Raw genomic sequence first — 14,439 nt, forward strand, 5'->3', positions numbered from 1 at the left:
CCCAGGTGCCCGAGTCTAAATAAAGATAGCATCATCTCATCAAAGCCCCCCCACTGCCCCCACCACCACCCTAGAGTATTTCAAGGGCAGAATTATTTTCTATTAGGGCTCGTCTCCTCTGGGATCCAGCCAATTTTCTTTATTATGATAGAATCAGCATATTGCAGATGGAAGCGGGCGATAGCGTGGCGGCAGGGCCAGCGGAATGTTCAAACGTGCGCGAGCGTACATTTATCTAGTGGACAATGTAAGCTGGCCTCCTTTACATCGATGGCTTACATGAGGTCCAAGCTTTTGCAAGCCATTCTTGTCTTGACCTTTCCTCTTCCCAATCTGCGTCCTTTCAACAGAAACATGACATCAGGATGCGGGATCGAGTTATTATTACATAAGTGGTAAGTTGAAATGAGCTCATATATAAATATATATATACATATATTTTTCTAAACACCAACATGCATTTTATTCTCAATTATGAGGCCTGGACTTCTATCCTGGCGAGCAGTTCAGGGTGTAGTGAGGATAAAGCGGTACAGAAAATGGATGCCTGGATGAAAAAAGATGGTAACTACCGTTGCGCTTACTCATACATCATATGTACATTGTACATTACACATCTAATAGTGTCTTAAAAATCACTTCCAGACGCTCCTCTGTCGTTTAAGGCAAAGTTTATCAGTGGCCCATCTCTGCGTCCGTCTCCAATAAATGTCCGCTTGAAACATTGGTTCCGGTGGTGCATCCCTGGTTCCAGACAGAACTTTTTTTTCCTTTTCTTTTTTTTTTTTTTGGGTCCTGGCGGAGCTTCATGGAAGAAATTCTGCATCAACCTATTTTGGGAGTCACCTTAGCCGAGTTTGGCGATTTACCCCCCCCAGCCCTAATATATATATATATATATATATATATATATATATATATATATATATATATATATATATATAATTTTAATTTTTTTATAAACATTTAGGGACAAAAATGCATCTCACATTATGCTGAATTATTTTATTGAGTAATACTTTTTCGTTGACATTATTTAATTCTCGTTAGTCTTAATTTCAGTCAGTTCATAACAGCAGTCGAGGCTTTTGATTGGTCGAGATGGCTCGCAAATGCATTTCAATGATTGTTGCAATGAAAACTGCTTGTTGCGATTAGCTCTGGCGACGACGCGGCAACTTTGAAAACACGGCAGTAAAAATGATGGCGCGCGACCATGAAGAAATACGAGCGTCGGCGTCGGGAAGCAACGGCCAATCTCGTCCGGGGCGGACGTGAGTTATGGTGCTCTCGCCGCAGACTTCATATTTTTAGAGCGTGATAAATCGCCAACAAAATTTTACGACAATTACATGAACTGAAGCCAGGAAACGACACGTTGAAATAGCAGAGCTCGCATTAAATGTCATAGAAGAGAAGGAGCAAGGCTCGTTAAATATTGGACACAATGTGTTTTTAAATTCAAATGCATCTTGGAATGCATAGTACATGAACAGCAAAATGTGCTTATTTTTAACCTATTAGGATTTTTTTTTTTGTCTTCTGTCTGTTTCACCCCAAGATGGTGCCAAAACCCAGGCTAATAGGAAAGTAGTAATTGGTGTCATGGAAGTACATTGAAGTGATACATCTTGACTGTGTGAAGGTCTTTGTATGTTGAGGGAGGAGCTTTAGCATGGGTTGTTAGCAGAAGTTACAGATAGTATGAGTTTTCAAAACACAATCATCTTATTTTTCAAGAGTATTATTGGAAGATGAATTGGAAATGCTAGTGTTTTGGGAGTATATTTCTGGTTATATTGTATATGGTTATATCTATGGTATAGAAGGAGCCGCGATTGATTCATCAAGATCCATAAACTGTTTAATTCTTTACATTCTATTTAATTATGTTATGACTCTGTTTTTAGTCAAATATTATGGAGTGCTTTTTTTTTTTTGCACACATAAGCTGGCCGATGCCGATTCCGATATTTGGCAGATAAAATTACGATAACCGATTAATCGGCCGATGAGTTTAAAAAATATATAATGAATAACATAACGTATTTTTTGGTCCCTTAACACTTACAACAGTCAAGATATGAATTACAAGCAGAACAATTGACTGCTTTACAATATTTTGTCCTTCAGTATTTGTTTCATCTTTAATCGGCCAATATTAGCCCTTTTTTTTTTATTGACTGATTTTCTTTGTTTGTTTTGTCATTATCGTTGGCCAATGTTGTATTGAGTTAACGTGTTAAAAACGAAAATCGGCCAAAGCGGATCAACTGCCAATAGCGAGCCGGCCCTTTCTCCGTGTCATTTTGAGTAGTTTATCACTCTGCTTGCCCCCATACCGCCATACCTTCAAGTCGACCATCTGAAAAACAAAATTCAGTGGACTTATGGACACTCGGTGAGCCACATGAAGAAAAATAAACAAGTGGCGGAACATGCTAAAGGGCAGGAACCACTCAAAAAAAACCATTTGATCTGGAATGTTTCCCCGCATTGTTTGGAAATGTCATCGCTGGCGGCAGGCGTGCTCAATCATTTCCATTGAGTGAAGTTGTTCTCTCCCTTAATCAAGCAAGAAAACACTCCATTGACCTGAAGCAATTACCTCAAGCGCAATCCTCAATCGATACACTTTGCCCGATATGTTTGCCAGCGCTGACGTTGATGCATTTCTTCAACGAAAATATTTTTTCATCGCATATTTCAGCCAAATTAGCCCCCCCCCCCACCCCAAAAAAAAACATCATAACGTCACCACAGAAGTTTTTGGGGGCAGAAACCTCTGAAGTTTGATCTAAAGTGCTGTGAAAGTCCTCTAGATTAAGGATGAACTCTGCATGTACTTTTTTTAAAGTAAATAATGCTGCCGCGCCGCACTTGTTTTCAGGAAAATGTTTTTGTATAGTGCCACATATTTAGTATATTTTCGGTTTTGTGCTTTGTTGTGTGATGAGTTGTTCAATCTAATTTCTCATCACCTTTTATTACAATTCTTCCTTTAAAATGGGTAGTTTTGCTGTTATTTTTTTTTTGGGTTTGTTTTGCGATAGTGCATGTACACATTGAACATCAGGCCTTTTTACTGTGGATGCCAAATGTCCTTGGAAGAGTTGCGTTCCCAATATGGACAGAGAGTGCGCCAAATGAAAGCTTTGCACAGAAAATTGAACTGTCAGCCAGATTTGGGGGGGGGGATTCACCCCCACCCAAAAAAAAAAAAACCCACAACAATATCATGTAATTGCGTTGATTTTCACGCCAAGTGTGTGCTTGAGCAAATGTCAGCCTTAATGGCCGTTCGTCTCGGTGAAATTGTGTTTGGAAGCAGCTCGGCAAGCTGTTGCCAAGGTGCGCGCTTGTCTCCCATCCAGCATTAACGCTCATGATACTGTGCTGGCACTGCTATTTTTGATCCCGTTTAAACCCGATGTGCGAATAGTATGCAACTCGTTTAGGATGGATGAGCCACATTTTTACGACGGCGAACACATACAGATTCCGAAAGAAAATTGGCAAAACGAGTGACGTCATGCATTGACTTGAACTTCTGAAGTTTCGTGCGACTTTGGAGATGTGTTTTTCGGAAATTAATTTTTTGCTGTCGAGACATTCAGATTTTTAGTTTGTAGTTTAATACGACCACTACTAGTTCTTTTAGTGCTCCTACGGCAACTTAAAAGCATTGTTGATTCTCGTTACATAATAATCCTCAAGAAGGATTTTTAGGACTTTATCCAGTTCAGGAAGTAGGAGAATTTTCTCAAATTCACACATTTTAGTTGATGATTAACATTAAAAGCAGAGTTTGCAGTTTTGAAACGAACTAACGAGCCTGAACAAGCTAGCGTGACCCACGTCTGCTACACTATTAGCAAGACGTATTTGTAATAGAGCGTTACTGGAGCGCTAAATGTTAACAGTTTGAAGTTTTAATGGTTTCAGAATGTGCAATCAAACACAAATCAAAAAGAGGTCATCAACTCACCTGTCGAGCAGAAATGTTCCTGACTTTTCAAAGAGCTTGTGACAACAAACTGCCTTGACCTTAAAGTGTCTCATAAGGTACGGCTTTCAGTCAAACGCGTCTCGCTTTCGTCTAACTCAGAGCAATGAACCCAGAGATGGCAGAGACCTATTTCCACTGACAACCCCCACTCTTCATTCCCCCGCCTCCCCCCCCAATCTGATATTGTGGACATTTGCGCTATTCTCCTCTCCCGGGAGGACCCGACCGAACAAGACGAGTATTTCGGCGTTTTGATGACGCTCCCCTCGGAGCAGATCATACAGCGCAGCGCCAAAATGGCCTTGTCTCGGCAGCAATTTAAGTGGACAAATGGTCTGGCCTCGCCCATCATGTTCTCTCTGTGACAGTTGCGGGTATTACTCGAGCTTTGCTGTAACGCGTTGATCCCGAAGCGCATGGCAGCATCTTTAAAATCTCAACAAATGCTCACGTTATATATGGGTCGTTATCATCTAATTTGATCAAAATAACGGTAAAGACGTGGCCCCACTGAATCTCCTTGTTTTCTGAAGATCCTAATGACATTTTTGGAGAGATTGGATTTCTCTCCTCTTGCTTAATATGATGAGGATATGACTTTGCATTCACACAATAGCAGACAGCAAGATAAATGGTATTACAGTGGGTACGGAAAGTATTCAGACCCCCTTCATTTTTTTCACTCTTTGTTGTATTGCAGTCCTTTGCTAAAGTCATTTAAGTTCATTTTTTTCCTCAATGTACACGCAGCATTCTATATTGACAGAAAAAAACAGAATTGTTAAATGTTTTGCAGATTTATTAAAAAAAAATTAAATATCGCACAGCCATAAGTATTCAGACCATTTGCTGTGTCAGAATCAGAATCATCTTTATTTGCCAAGTATGTCCAAAACACACAAGGAATTTGTCTCCGGTAGTTGGAGCCGCTCTAGTACAACAGACAGTCAATTTACAGAACACCTTGGAGACATAAAGACATTGACAAAAAAACAATTGTTCAAAAAGATGCAGAGTCCTCTAGCACTTAGAGCAGTTCGAATGACTAATATTGCAATAGTCCGGTGCAATGACCATTGTGCAAAGGGCGCCGAGACTTCAAGGAGTGTATGCGGTTTAAAGTGACGAGTAGTGCGATCATCTGGGACAATGTCGGTTGTGCAAATGTTACAGATACTCCTCAATCAGTGTGCAAATGGAGCAGATGCTACTCTGGCATGAGTGGCCAGTATATGCAAATAGTGCAGCATGGCGAGACAACTACAGTGAGTGCACGAGTCATACATAATTGGCCCCACAGAAATATGACAACGATCCCAAGTCAAAAAATTGCCACCTTGTTGTAATGGAATTATAGGTTAGGTGTTTAAGAAGTTGATCGCAAGAGGGAAGAAGCTGTTGGAATGTCTACTAGTTCTAGTTTGCATTAATCGGTAGCGCCTACCTGAGGGAAGGAGCCGGAAGAGCCGGTGACCGGGGCGCGGAGGGTCCGAGTGGATTTTGCACGCCCTTGTCTTAGTTCTGGCAGCGTGCAAGTCCTCAATGGTGGGTAGGGGGGTACCGACAATCCTTTCAGCAGTTTTGATTGTCCGTTGCAGTCGGAGTCTGTCCTTTTTTGTAGCAGCACCAAACCAGACTGTGATGGAAGAACACAGGACCGATTCGATGACCGCTGTGTAGAACTGTCTCAGCAGCTCCGGTGGCAGGCCGTGCTTTCTCAGAAGCCGCAGGAAGTACATCCTCTGCTGGGCCTTTTTGAGGACGGAGTCGATGTTGGTCGCCCACTTCAGGTCCTGAGAGATTGTAATTCCCAGGAACTTGAAGGTCTCGACGGTTGACACAAGGCAGCTGGACAACCTGAGGGGCAGCTGTGGCGAAGGATGCCTCCTGAAGTCCACGATCATCTCTACAGTCTTGAGCGTGTTAAGCTCCAGGTTGTGTCGGCCGCACCAGACCTCCAGCCGCTCCGCTTCCTGTCGATATGCAGACTCGTCACCGTCCTTGATGAGGCCGATGACAGTGGTGTCATCTGTAAACTTCAGGAGTTTGACAGTCGGGTTCGCTGAGGTGCAGTCGTTCGTGTAGAGAGAGAAGAGCAGCGGAGAGAGGACACAACCTTGGGGCGCCCCAGTGCTGATGCTGCATGTGGATGAGGTGGCCTCCCCCACCCTGACCTGCTGTGACCTGCCCGTCAGAAAGCTGTAAATCCACTGGCAGATGGCAGGTGAGACGCTGAGCTGGAGAAGCTTGGTTGAAAGGAGTTCAGGGATGATGGTGTTGAACGCTGAGCTGAAGTCCACGAACAGGATCCTCGCGTAGGTCCCTGCACTGTCGAGTTGTTCTAGGATGAAGTGCAGTCCCACTGACTGCATCATCCGCAGACCTGTTTGCTTGGTAGGCAAACTGCAGGGGGTCCAGCAGGGGACCTGTGACACTCTTGAGGTGGTCCAGCACGAGACGTTCAAATGCCTTCATGACCACAGATGTCAAAGCGACAGGCCTGTAGTCATTCAGACCCGAGATTGCAGGTTTTTTGGGGACTGGAATGATGGTGGAGCGTTTGATTGTTGTTGTTGAATGTGCGAAAGGATTTTGTTGGTCCACAAACCTCTTCACAGAAACTGATATAGGATGTGACAGTGTCCGTATATTCATCCAGGCTGCCAGCTGAATTTTCAAAGACACTCCAGTCTGTGCAGTCTAAACAGCTTTGAAGTTCCATCTTGGCTTCATTGGTCCACTTTTTGGACCAATGAATACTCCTACTCCACTCCTATATTTAACTTGGTTGCTGTCCCATTTCTTCTGATCATCCTTGAGATGGTTCTACACCTTCATTGGGGTCCAGCTGTGTTTGATTATACTTGGACTTGATTAGGAAAGCCACACCCTATAAGGTGTCTACATAAGACCTTACAGTTCACAGTGCATGTCAGAGCAAAGGAGAATCATGAGGAACTGCCTGGTGAGCTCAGAGACAGAATTGTGGCAAGGCACAGATCTGGCCATGGTTACAAAAAAGAAACTGCTGTACTTAAGGTTCCTAAGAGCACAGTGGCCTCCATAATCCTGAAATGGAAGACGTTTTGGATGACCAGAACACTTTCTTGACCTTCCCGTCCGCCCAAACTGAGCAATTGGGTGAGAAGAGCCTTGGTGAGAGAGGTAAAGAAGAACCCAAAGCTCACTGTGGCTGAGCTCCAGAGATGCAGTCGGGAGATGGGAGAAAGTTCTAGAAAGTCAACCACCACTGCAGCCCTCCACCAGTCGGGGCTTTATGGCAGAGTGGCCCGACGGAAGCCTCTCCTCAGTGCAAGACACATGAAAGCCTGCATGGAGTTTTCAAAAAAAAAAAAAAAAAACACCCGAAGGACTCCAAGATGCTGAGAAATAAGATTATCTGGTCTGATGAGACTAAGATAGAACTTTTTGGCCTTAACTCTAAGTGGTATGTGTGGCGAAAACCAGGCACTGGTCATCACCTATACAATCCAATATACAATCCCAACAGTGAAGCATGGTGGTGGCAGCAGCATGCTGTGGGGGATGTTTTTCAGCTGCGGGGACAGGACGTCTGGTTGCAATCGAAGGAGAGATGAATGCGGCCAAGTACAGGGATATCCTGGACGAAAACCTTCTCCAGAGTGCTCAGGACCTCAGACTGGGCCGAAGGTTCACCGTCTAACAAGACAATGACCCTCAGCACACAGCTAAAATACTGAAGGAGTGGCTTAAGAACAACTCCGTGATTGTTTTTGAATGGCCCAGCCAGAGCCCTGACTTAAACCCAATTGAGCATCTCTGGAGAGACCTGAAAATGGCTGCCCACCAACGTCCACCATCCAACCTGACAGAACTGGAGAGGATCTGCAAGGAGGAATGGCAGATGATCCCCAAATCCAGGTGTGAAAAACTTGTTGCATCATTCCCAAAACGACTCATGGCTGTATTAGCACAAAAGGACGCTTCTACTAAATACTGAGCAAAGGGTCTGAATACTTATGGCTGTGTGATATTTCAGTTTTTCTTTTTTTTTAATAAATCTGTAAAAAGTCCAACAAATTGTTTTCCGTCGATATGGGGTGCTGTGCGTACATTAATGAGGAAGAAACATGAACTTAAATGATTTTAGCAAATGGCTGCAATATAACAAAGCGTGAAAAATTGAACGGGGTCTGAATACTTTGCGTACCCACTGCATTTCCCGGATGTGAATGAGTATATATAAATTTGTGAAAGTGTGGAAAATATTGCATGTCTTTACCGTTATTGCGATTGCAAGCGCAACGGACGTGAATTGTGCAACTCGCACGGTTTTTATGAAGCAGTTTGTCTTTACCGTTATGCACCATATCAATCAGGATTACTTTTACTATGAATGCTTAGAAATTTCAATCATCAATAAGTTTTTGAAAATAGGATTTTAAGTGTGGTTGTTTCGACATGGCAGACATTTAGCCATATAATATATATGTATGTCTCTCTATAATATATATATGTCTTTACCACTATTGATGAAATTATATGAAAATGACCCATATTTATATTCTTTTTAATTCATTTTCAATCATTAGAATTAATTCATTCATTCAATTGAATGGACACGCCGCATAAGCGCACCGTTTTCCCGTTCGTATTTTTACCGCACTTCGTGGCCGGCACCACGTTCACGGCTAATATCCCCGCGCTGGAAAAATGTTTTTGTTCACGGGCCGCCTGGCAGGCAGGTCCGACTCGTATTTGTCACAAGTAATTAATTCGCGTGCCGTAAAAACACCCGACGGGGATGATGGGAAAGGAAAGGAAAGGTGGCTTCATTAACCTCCTGCGCTGCCCGCCATGCTTGGCATCTATTGCCCGCCTGCAGCCCCTTAAAATGACAGCGAAACCTCCGCCAAGGCCACGCTGAAAAATACTGCCGGCTGCAGGGAAAAATAAAACTAACTCACCAATACTTCTACTACTTCTATGACTTGTGGTAATTCTGGGAGTACTACTACTATTTCTGATGCTTCTACTACTACTTGTACTTCTGCTACTTCTTGTAATAATAGTATTAATAATAACAATAAATGTACTTCTACTGCTTGTAGTCTACAGTACTTCAACTACTGCTTCTCCTACTGCAACCGCCACTACTACTACAACTACAGTGACTACTTACTTACTAGCATTTGTACTTCTACTAATATTGTCGTATAAATATTAATAGTGGTGCTGTTATACTTTTATTAGTACTGTAATACTACTTCAATCACAACTTTTCTTTTCAATACTACTATATATATATATATATATATATATATATATATATATATATATAAACACCATACCTAGTGGTAGACATACAGCTATTACTACTTACAACTTTTTCAATGCTACAACTAGTCAACTAGTTCTACTACTACTACGACACCAACTAGTAGTAGTACTACAGTGGTTAGCAGTAATTCTAGTTGTAGTACTTCTGCTGCTATTACTTCTCCTATGACTATAATTGCATGCAGTACTTCTTCGACCACTACTGCTGTTAGTTGTACTTCTACTTTTTAAAATAACACTAATAAAAGTATTTGTACTTCGACTACTTTGACCACCACTTCCAATTTTAGTACTAGCAGAACTACTACTGCTGCTCTTACGACTGATTATAGTCGTAAGAGCAGCAGTAGTAGTACTATTCTCTTACTCCTGATTATAGTAGTAAGAGAATAGTACTAGAACTAGTTGTACGTGTCGTGTACGTTTTGCTTGTGAGCAGAGCGAGTCCAAATATCGTCTCGTGCCCTTCACGTGTTTCCTAAGGCAGCCAGCACAAAGCCTTCTTCTCCTCCCTCTGCTCCTTCTTCTTCTTTTTCTTTTTTCCCCGCCGCCACATCCTTTTCCCGGCTCGTACTCCAGTTGCCGCTTCCATTTCCCCCCACCCCCCTCTCACCCCACCCCCGCTTTATTCTAAATTGACATTTCACGGTGCTTAATCTCCAAGGAGGTACAAGTGGTGCATTCCATCACGCTGAGTGATATGAAAAGCCCCAGACCTTCTTTCAATGGGATGTGAGAGACAGAATAAAATAAATAAATCACTATCTTCCCACAAAGCCAGAGTAGCAGTGACATAACGGTGAAAGGGGTAATTTTTAGGCATTTCAGGAGGAAAAAAAACCCAAAACTTTTTGGCGGTGTATGTGTCACAAGTGCTTGCTTGAATGGGTAAAGAGCACGTTGACAGCCAGACTGGAGCTGCGTTTGCTGCTTTTGCTACGGGCTCTGGGGACGCGTTTGATGCAGGCGCTGACACGGTTGCCTTAGCTTTAATAACCATCTCACGTTTTGATTGTTATTCAAAAAGGTCCAAAGACAACAGTAAAACATGAAAATAATCATAATTATTAAATATTGTTAAAAACACCCCAAAATATATTAATATATAAACGGATTGGAAACTCCATTGAAAACAAATATAAATAGCAGCTATAATAATAATAATAAGCCATTAATATTTATTATTCCCAGGCCTTACCCGGCCACGGAAGTCAGACGAGAGCTTGCTTTGTAACTCTTACTGGACATCGAGGAAAATGACAAACGCTGTCACACCCGTGGTGACATGGCAAGGAGCCGCTTTTTATCCAAGACGAGACTGAGGGCATTGTGCAGCAAAGTGGGGACTGTGGAGTATGCGATTGCAGCATACTGAGCTGAAGCAGCGCAACAGGGTAAACTAATGTTAGTGTGTCTTTATTTTTTTGTCCGTATGGACGAAAACACATTTTTCATCCTAGAAGAGACTGAGGGCAAAGTGGAGACTGTGGAGTATGACATTAAAGCATTTCAGGAAAAGGCACAGCAACAGGGTACGCGTTTGTGAGCGTGCATGTTTATTTTTGCAAGTAAAGACAGACAGTTTTTATCCATGAGGGCACTGTGCAGCAAAGTGGAGACTGTGGAGTATGCTAATGCAGCATCTCAAACTAAACCGCCACAACATGGTAAGGTTTTGTTTGTGTGCTTTTTTTTGTTTGTTTATTTATTTATTTATTGTCATTCTGGACAGATACTTTTTATATATGAAGAGACTAAGGGCAGTTTATAGCACATATGCAGTAAGAAAAGTCGTAAATGTATTTGGCATATTTTGTGTAGTGGTGCATCTTGTCCCGGTGACAAAGTATAGCTCCTGTGTCGCAATATCTTTTACAATCCTCCGGAGCATTGGTATTTTCAGCAGCTTGTAAATCACAAGTTTTAAGCGCGCCGCTGTACTTTTTCCAGTATTTGCACGATCCCAGGCGTGACTGGATATTTACTATGCAAGTCAGGCGAAATTGGCCTTATCGCTAAAAATGCCATATTTGTATTTTTAAAAAATTTTTTTTTTTAACCAGCCGCCCCAAAGGAGCCAGGGGGCAGATTTTCCTCAATGAGGTGTTGTCCTTATATCCTGTGGGAGACTGCGGCACAGCGGCATTACTCACAGGCTGCGTACACAAAGGCCACGTTGCCGCAGCAGATATATTTGCAACACACTGCCATATATTACGTTTCTTCTGACCACATCAACTATGCATTTTCTCTCCGTCACTGCTGTTTTTTTTTTTTTTTTTTTTAAGCGATGACGTTGCAGCCTCGTGCAGGAACGCCTCGCGGCATGTCACACGGCAATCACAGGGAGTAAACACATGGCATTAATTATAATGGCATTACTTTTAAAATAATCGTATGATACCACAAACAAAACCCAAATGGAATGTAGCAAAAATATATAAATAGATACAGCGAATTAAAACTGCATTACATATACATTTTAAAATATATATGTCAATGTCCAATAATAACGTAATATCTTCATCATACAATTATTATTTTTGTTGGATTTTTATGACACTAAAATTGCCAAAAGCACATAACTTAAATATTGCATAATATATCAAGGAGAGAAATGGTTTCAAATTTACATTTTTATCATAATCAATAATAATCACAATAATAACAATGATGATTGGAAAATACAGGTGTAAATAATGATATAAAATCAATAAATAATTAAATGTATACATAGCATAAATATTGCAAATTATAAAATGGGTAAATTGTTTCATTCTTGCATTTTTATCATTTTTTATAATAATAATAATGATATATAATAATAATAAACATGTAAAATGTAATCGTTACAAATTTGTGAAAAAAAGCGATTTGTGGTGCATTGCAGATATCGGTTCCAAGTGTGTTTGCTTGCCTTCTTCACCTGCCAAGCGATGAGTGCAGCACAAGCGTGGGAAAAGCGGCACGCATGGCCACGCGGCGTAAACTCGAAGAATACCGCCGCCGTTTGTCCCCGGGCAAGTTGAGCCAGGCGATGCGGGGTCTCCATGGCAACCACAAGTCTCCCGTTCAAGTGTGCCATCATAAAAATGTTCCTGTATACGTGTGGCCATTCAGCGTGCGCTGCTACTCCCGAACGAGGCCGCCTTTGTGCGCCCGATTCAAACAATTTACGCCGCCTGAATGCCGAACGAAGCCCGCCGACCTCGCCATCCGTTCAAATGAACGGCGTCATTCGCAAACGCTCAAATGGTGCGCCGTTATCGCACCGTGGAAAAGGTCACTCGTGCAGAGGAGGCTTTCAAATCGGGCCTCTTGGGGCTTTTTTGTCACATTTGGGGAGAAATTAGAAATGCAGTTTCTTTGTCAATGGGTGTTTTTAGGTGGGAGGGGGCGGGGGGGATTGCGGGTGAGAGAGGATGCGGCAACTCTTGTTATTTTGCGGTTTAAAGAGTTTGGAAAAGGTTAATCTATCTGTCGCCATGTTGCAGCTTCTAAAGTTTGAAAAAGGCTCATTTTTAGAAATTGTACAATTAAATTGAAGGCTGTCCTGGCTTCCCCCCCCACCCCCGCAACCTTTTTTCAAGGGGGTGCGCCAACTGTCATGTTGAATTTCTGCACCGCTGAATACATTTGGAAAGGGTTCATTTTTAGAAAGTGTACAGGTGAATCACATGCTATGTTGGCTTTGTTTTGACTTTTTTGGGACGGGTGTGAGTGAAGAAGAGGGCGCGCCAACTCCATTGTTATGTTGCAGCTTTAAACGTTTGGAAAAGGCTCATTTTTAGAAATTGTTTAGTTGAATTGAATTTTGTTTTTGAGATTGAGTTTTTATGAGGGTGGGGGGGGGGGGGGGTGCACAAAGTCATTTGTTAGGGTGAGGGCAGTGCTCAGCTGAAAAGGTTTGGGTAAGGCTTTGCAGTGTTTCCTTTTTCTTCTCCCGCAAAAATAAGAAAAAAAAGGTAAAATATTTATTTACCGCGCTCCATTTGATTGTTTTTTTCTTTATTTATTCTTTTTTACAACATGATGCCATTTTTGGCTTTGACTGATGTTGACAGTGGGTGTGCAGCTTAAAATAAAAAGTTTGGCTGGCACAGTCGAGTTGAATGGAACCCATCCAAATATCGAGGTGTTGTTTTTCTCTCCAAGTAGCTGTGTCAAACTATAGAAAAGTTGTATGTATGTATATATGTGTGTGTGTGTGTGTGTGTGTGTGTATGCATAATACACACACACAAAAGGGAAAAAGTAGATCCAACGTGCCTGTGCAAAATCGGTGTGGGGGCCGTGTTTGGCCGAAGTCAAAACAATCGCAACAGCATCTGTCAAGGAAGGCTGACATTTGCTTTCCCTCAACTTCTCTGTTTTCTTTCCTTTTTCCTGTGTACGTTTTTTTTTTTTTTTTGCTCAGGACACGGGTGGCGCGGAATAGAAATCCGAGTTGTGACCTTGTTCGACTGACACAACACTCGCGTGGTTGCGCGTGACGCAGGGAGGAACGGCGCAAGGGACGAACGAGTACTGTAGGTTTTGTTCAACACAATTGTTTTATCATCGCCCTTGAAGTAAATGATTGAAAAGGGAAGATAAGGCGAATCTGTCATTGCCACGGAGACCTCAAATCATCTACAACGGTGGCTGTTAATACTGGTGGACCACTGGTGGTGTTTGCATCAAATTAGCGCCAGTGTTTGTTAGTGTTTGGGCAGTCACTAATTACATGTAACGATTATGTAATTTCATTGCAAAATTTATTTCAAATGTGTAATTACGGTCTCTTTAGAAAATGTTCATGATTGCAATTTTACGGTATTTACATTTGAAAATTAGCTGTAAATGCTCTGATTTAATTATTTATTTATTTTCTTTTATAGGTCACGTTCTCCATCGAAAGCCGACGCTTGTGATTGGCTCTCTCTGGTCATGTGCCACCTCAAAGCGCCACGTTTAGTGCAATCTATTAGTTTTTCTGAGATTTTGAAAAGGTTGTACTCATCGTTACACTTTTGAACATATAAAAGAACATTGACTTTTGAACAGTCATCTTTATAATTCTGGACTTTTTTTCTTTTAAATATTCACTTATCTGGATTGTCATTTGA

The 14,439-nt window shown here is 41.9% G+C and overlaps 1 long non-coding RNA gene across 1 annotated transcript; it reads left to right on the forward strand.

Annotated features, from left to right (window-relative positions):
* The first annotated feature begins 370 nt into the window (after window positions 1-370).
* LOC133397727 (uncharacterized) lies at window positions 371-14,439 on the forward strand. The gene is made up of 3 exons (XR_009767682.1): window positions 371-395; window positions 480-564; window positions 14,212-14,439. It is a non-coding gene; the product is annotated as an uncharacterized LOC133397727 (long non-coding RNA).

The sequence above is a fragment of the Phycodurus eques genome, chromosome 23 (assembly GCF_024500275.1).
Source record: "Phycodurus eques isolate BA_2022a chromosome 23, UOR_Pequ_1.1, whole genome shotgun sequence".
NCBI lineage: Eukaryota > Metazoa > Chordata > Actinopteri > Syngnathiformes > Syngnathidae > Phycodurus > Phycodurus eques.